Here is a 6467-nt window from a genome sequence, read left to right as displayed (position 1 = left end):
AAATGAAGCCACAACTTAATAGGGCCCAAGAAAAGTGGGGGGAGGGAAAAAACTAGGGTTGTCAATGGGCTGGGCTAGGCCGGGCTTGCCCTAAATCCTAGCCCAACCCTAGGGGTCTTAAACTCGACACAAGCCCCGCCCAGCCCTGCTAGGGCCTAACAACCCTCAACCCAGGCCCTGCTCTGCCAGGGTATACCCTAGCCCAGCCTAGCCCTGAATGACCCTAATTGGGCCAAGTTGGGCCTATTTGACCCTGAATGGTCTTGATAATTGACCCTTAGTGGAAGGAAAAAAAGTATAGAGCATGCAGGCTTCGAAGAAAAAAAAATTGCAGAATACTTCAACTTTTGTCCTATCGTCCTACTATTTTGAACTAGATGTAGATGAATACAACAAAGCTATTTTATGGGTATTATTGATGGGTATGGCTTGTTCCTACGTATGCAATAGCTAGGTGGATTGTTTGTGCCCATGAAATAGATCCACCCATGGAATAGATCCAATTGTGCCACCTCAACATGTATCCTTATGAATTTATGATTAAGGAATCTCTATCATCGGAGGGCAGTAAAATGCCACAAGGCATAATAGTCTCACTTAGATAAGGTATTTTTTGAAAAGTGAGGATATGCTACTAAATGTAACAACTACTAGCGAAAATTTTTATCTAGAAAAGGAGTAGATGCTGATGTCCTCCTTCAATGGGTGGGGAGGTTAGCATCAAACTGGATAAAAATTAAAAAACTTACTAAAAGGAATAACCAACAAAATGATAGATTATGACAAATAGATATTCATCAGGCCATTTTGGATGCCACCATTCATAGATGTAGAAAACAAGAACCTAACACGATGCAGAAAAGAATGGAAATCGCAAACAACGATCACTCAATCGAACACAAGGATTTACGTGGTTCAGCCACTTGTCCTCATACCTTTCACAGATTGCATTACAAAGAAAGAACCCACACTACAAATTTATAGCAAAAACCCATACAAGAATTTTACCAAAATACCTGTATAGTTCCCAAAAAAAATTCCTTGAGACCTACGACCCTTCATAATAAACTCACAATCTAGGTAAGATATGGTTGTAGGCCCTCGTGGGCCACCGTTGAATAATGGTGTAAAATTTTTCTTTTTCTTTTTCTTGTTAACTGTAAATGCGAAAGCTATAAAATATATTTCATATAATAATAGAAACATTTAGAATATCCTATACACTATCTCTGCAATCCTCTACTTGGAATGGTGGACACCTTTCCCTATGCTTTGCGAATGCAATCGACAGACTGTCACTCCACGTGTGTGTGCTCTGTAAAAACATTGTAGCTATAGGGTGAGCAACTAACTTAGTAAGAAGGAATACAATTCATATCATGCTTATGAATACAAAATCATGCAAAGTTGTAAAACTCATGCTATAAACATGCTATAGTAAAATTTATAAATCTGATATACTAACACTGATTATACAAACTACCATGCATGCTGCTCTTGAACAAAGAAAACATTATTTATTTTTTATTCTTGTTTCTTGGTTTACTGTGTCTGTTGCTCTATTATTCTCTTGCTATGACTTACTTTATCTACTATTCTATTATTATGACTTATAATATCTGTCGTTCTCTTATTCTCTTTCTATGGCTTACTTTATTTGGTTAGCTGTTAAACTCTTATTGTAACTTAGTTCGTCTGGTTCTTCCAATGAACTGTCATTGAACTCTGTATTAGTGAGGATACAATGTTATAGCTCTGCGGATTAGTGAGGATCCCTCTCTATGTATATATAAGATTCGGTACTGCTCCTTATCCCGGGCATCGTGACTCTAGGAAGGACCGATCTCAGAACATACACCTGTATGTACGGATCAGCAAGGATCCAACTCTGTGTATGTATAAGAGTCAGTATTGCTCCTGATTCCGGCGATCGTAACCCCAGGAAGGACTGATCTCAGAACATACACCTGTATCTACGAATGAGTGAGGATCCAACTCTGTATATATGTAAGAGTCAATACTGCTCCACAGAGGCTGAATATAAGGCCTTAGCTGATGCGTCCGCTGAATTAATCTGGCTCCATCATTATTCACTGAACTTGGTATCTCTCTATCTGACCCACCAATACTCTGGTGCGACAACATTGGAGCCACATATATCCCAGCTAATCCAGTCTTTCATGCCCGAACAAAACATGTTGAAATTGACTTCCACTTTGTCCGGGATTGTGTCGCCAGTTGTGAGTTACATGTCCTATTGGTCAAACTACGGTCCATGGAATCAGGGCGGTGCACCTTGGTAAACCAATAAATTTTATACTTCGAGATCCCTAATATAGGGAACTCCATGGTTGTCCCTAGGGAACCCTACTATGGCATGGGCACGCCGTTTACAATTTTAGGGTTAACCATGGTTGCCCATGGTGTCCCTATAGGAACCCTAATAGGGTTTGGTGTGACAAACCACTGCCCAGTCCAATCATCTCCAATCCATCACATAGAAAGAGGGATCCATCCCATACCCAAATGCGTAGCAGAAACAAATTGATTAGGGTTTCATTTACATCCCATGAATAACCAATAATTAAAACTAGAGGAATTCATGAAGAATTGCTAACCTGGTGAGCCTCAAGTGTTGCTCCTCTAATAGATAATGGTTCTTCCTCCAATGAGCTCTCCAAGTAAACAGATCTGAACCTCCAATGGTGCTACCAAGGTTCTTCAAGCCAATCCCAGATGCTCTCCAATTCTTCAAGCACAGATCTGGGTTTCTAAAATCCTAACTCTCAATTGTAGTAGAGAGAAACTAGAAGAAGAAGAAGAGAGATCACAAGAGAGAGACCAAAATGCAGGCTAGAGGTGGCCAGGCAGAAAACGTGGAGCATGCCCCCTCTGCATTTTCTGGTCCCCTTTCATAATGCTGGATGGATTAAGATAATCTCTGTGAGAGTCTGACTCTCTCTCTTTCTTTGTTTGGCAGTTCTGTTTAAACTTAAAATGCTTCTAAAAGGTGAAGAAGCAGAATCTAATGGCCTTTTACAGTCACTGCCCGTGCTAGAGTGGAAGTGGTAACTTGTTACTATAGACTTAGTCACTGGGCTACCACATACACCTAGGGGTGTTGATGCCTTGTGGGTCATTGTGGATAGCTTGACAAAGATAGCTCATTTTATCCCCATTAAGGTCACCTATTCGATGGAAAAGCTGGCCTGCTTGTACATTGATAATGTGGTCCGTCTACATGGAGTTCCAGTTAGCATCATCTCAGATCGGGATCCCAGGTTCACATCCAAGTTCTGGGGCAGATTCCAGAAGGCTATGGGTACTTTGTTGAGTTTTAGCACTGCCTTTCACCCGCACATAGACAGACAGTCAGAGAGGACCATACAGACAATGGAAGACATGCTCCAAGCCTGTGCCATAGATATACAGGGCAGCTTGGATAAGCACATTTTGCTTATTGAATTTTCCTACAATAATAGTTACTAAGCTACCATCGGTATGGCACCATTTGAAGCTTAGTATGGGAAGAAATGCCAGACACCTTTGTACTGAGACGAAGTAGGTAAGCAATCCATCCTTGGGCCCGAAATGATCCATGCAACTTATGAGAAGGTGGACTTGATCCGTGAACGAATGTAGGCTACCCGGTCTAGGAAGAAGAGCTATGTGGACCAAAGGCGAAAGGATCTGGAGTTCTCCGTCGGTGACAACGTGTTTCTGAAGGTGTCGCCCACCAAGGGTGTGATGCGGTTGTAAGAAGGGCAAGCTAAGTCTGAGATCCATTGGGCCTTATGAGATCCTTGCAAAAATTAGGCCGATGGCATACCGGTTGGCACTCCCACCATAATTAGACGGTGTGCATGACATCTTCCATGTGTCCATATTATGAAAGTACGTACACGACTCGATCCATGTCCTATCTCAAGAATCACCAAAGCTGGCAGCTGATATGTCTTATAAAGAGCAACCCGAGAAGATCCTGGATAGTAAGGTGGTAAATCTTCGCAATCGACCTATTCATTTCCTGAAGGTGAAGTGGTGCAACCACCCAGAGGAAGAAGCGTCTTGGGAAGCCGAAGTTGAGCTGCGAGCGAAGTAACCTTCCCTTGGATTCTTACAAGGTATGCCAAATTTTGAGGACAAAATTTCTTATAAGGTGGGGGGAATGTTATACCCGCACCCGGGATTACTAATTAATTATTAATTTCTTCCTCGTGACGTGTAGATACTGCTGGCTTGTACGCCGGTGAGGTGTTCTCATTGGTGGTCAAGCCCAGTCACAAGATCATCGATCAGTTCATAGGTCTGCCTATCGAGGAAAGGTTCCTCAATCGAAAGTGGGAGAGATTCATCGATGGTAACTTTGTCGACTATCCTCCTAGTACGAGCCCCAGGAGTGAAGAGTACTGGAAGACTTTTCCCGTGTTGCCACACTTAGACACCTCACTCAGTGATGAGGTTATCATCGTGGTCGAAAAACTCTTTAGTATGACATGCCGTGAAGATCAAGGGGTAAGTTACTGACTTTAGGCACGCTTGCACATCCTCCTCATTATGGCCTCGAGGTGCGAGTCTAAGCCCCCAAGCCTTATGGAGGGCTCTTGCCCTTTTTAGCTGCAATAGATTTACGAATGGACCCACTGCTGGTGAGTCCGTCCGATAATCCATTCATGCTGATTGGGCTATTGAGTACTTCTTTTGTGTGGGACCCACATGCCTGTGTTTCGGACACTGGGGACCTACCCCTAACTGACCCTATAGTTGTTGGGCCATGGTTGTGGCACACAAGGCCCCAATTTCTATTTAATGGTTTTACTATGTTAATATACTTAGTAGGCCGAACCAAACAGGCCTTAAGGGCCACTTTCTATAAATAGAAGTTAAGGCTGTCATTGGCCATTTAATTCTCTTACCAACCTGGACCGGTCATTAAGAAGGAGAAGATACGAAAATAAGCTAAAAGGAGGTGGTGGAGTCTTGAGGTGGAGCTAAACCATTAGAGGACTTAGGTCTTGTAAGTAAGCTCTTCGTATACACACTCTCTCACTCTCTGCTCTTCTCCTATGGACTAAGGAGTTTTCCCTTTAGACCCGGCCTAAGCTAGGGTTCCTTGGTAGAACTCAAATTCATGTGAACCCTCCTCCCCAACTTAATATGGAGTTAATGGTCCTTAATGGGAATACTATCTTGTGCTTACAATGACTAATGTATGTAACCCAAATGACCAACCTAAGATTAATTGACCAAACCCTAGAAATGGACTTTGGAAGGGTTTTAATCCTCAAACTCCTAAGACCAAGCTTAGGTTAGACTCTTAGGATCCTAATGGACCTCACCTTGGCCCCTCCAAGCCCTAACATCAAATACATGCAAGGTGATGGGTGGGGGAAGCATAGAACTTAAGAAACTCGTGCTCTGGTTCGAATGGATTCACGAACGAACCCAGCCATCGGGCCTCGGTTCAAAAATCCTTTCAGCTTATAAATGGTTTAAAAACTTAACTTAGCTTGAACGGATATACCAATGGACCCAGGGTACCTGCCTCCGTTCAAAAATCCGTTCAGTCCATTTTTACCTTTGCTCTCGGGTCCTTATTTCCTAAAAATGGATTCACGAACGGATCCACTAGGTGTGCCTCCGTTCAAAAATCCGTTCGAGGCCTTTTGTGCTGTCATAGATGGCAGCCTGTGGGGACTCCTTATGGGACCCACCTACACTCTTGTAACACCCTTTTCACGTATCCCTAGGTAAAATAAACTATTCAGGGGCGTGTAACTGGCAACCTTTACTAGACACCCAAGCATTGCATGAACTTTCGGTGAGTGGGTTTTGGGTGATGTTTGGGCTTGCCTTATGTGAAATACGCATTTATTATGATAAATGTATAATTAATGAGCATGTTGCATTCTTGCATATCTTATCTTGGTTATGATTTGACACTATGTGGTTGTGTTATTTACTTGAATCAAGTTATGGTGCCTGGTGTGTCGGTGATGGAACCCCAGGAATGCTTATGAAATTCATTGACTATCATCCTGGCTTGTATGTGCCGTGTCGTACTGGTACCCGGGTGCTAGATGGAATGGGACGTTGATGCACCCGAAATACCTCTCGGGACGATAGGACTTGTATGTAGTATATCTGCGGCTAGGATTCATTTCCCTATGCTACGACCCTTACCAACAGGGGTTTAGGTATTGGGTGATCAGGGCTCCTTACTGCCTGTGGGGGAGAGAGGCCAAGTCAAGGATGACCACTGATCATCGGGGTCTGCCACTAGGTGGCTTTGGTGGCTTTGATCGGCGTAGGCCCCCTGGTGACAATTGAGGTTTCATTGTGGTGATAACATAAGTGACCCATAGTATCTCCTGAGTTGTCACAGTAGCATACACCTGGACATAGACTGTGTGTTAGGTGAAAAATCTATCAACATTTACATTCATCATAGACTATGTGTGATTATG

This window comes from Telopea speciosissima, chromosome 1, assembly GCF_018873765.1.
Source record: "Telopea speciosissima isolate NSW1024214 ecotype Mountain lineage chromosome 1, Tspe_v1, whole genome shotgun sequence".
NCBI lineage: Eukaryota > Viridiplantae > Streptophyta > Magnoliopsida > Proteales > Proteaceae > Telopea > Telopea speciosissima.
The sequence above is the reverse complement of the archived record's forward strand: the minus strand, read 5'-3'. Positions refer to the sequence as shown.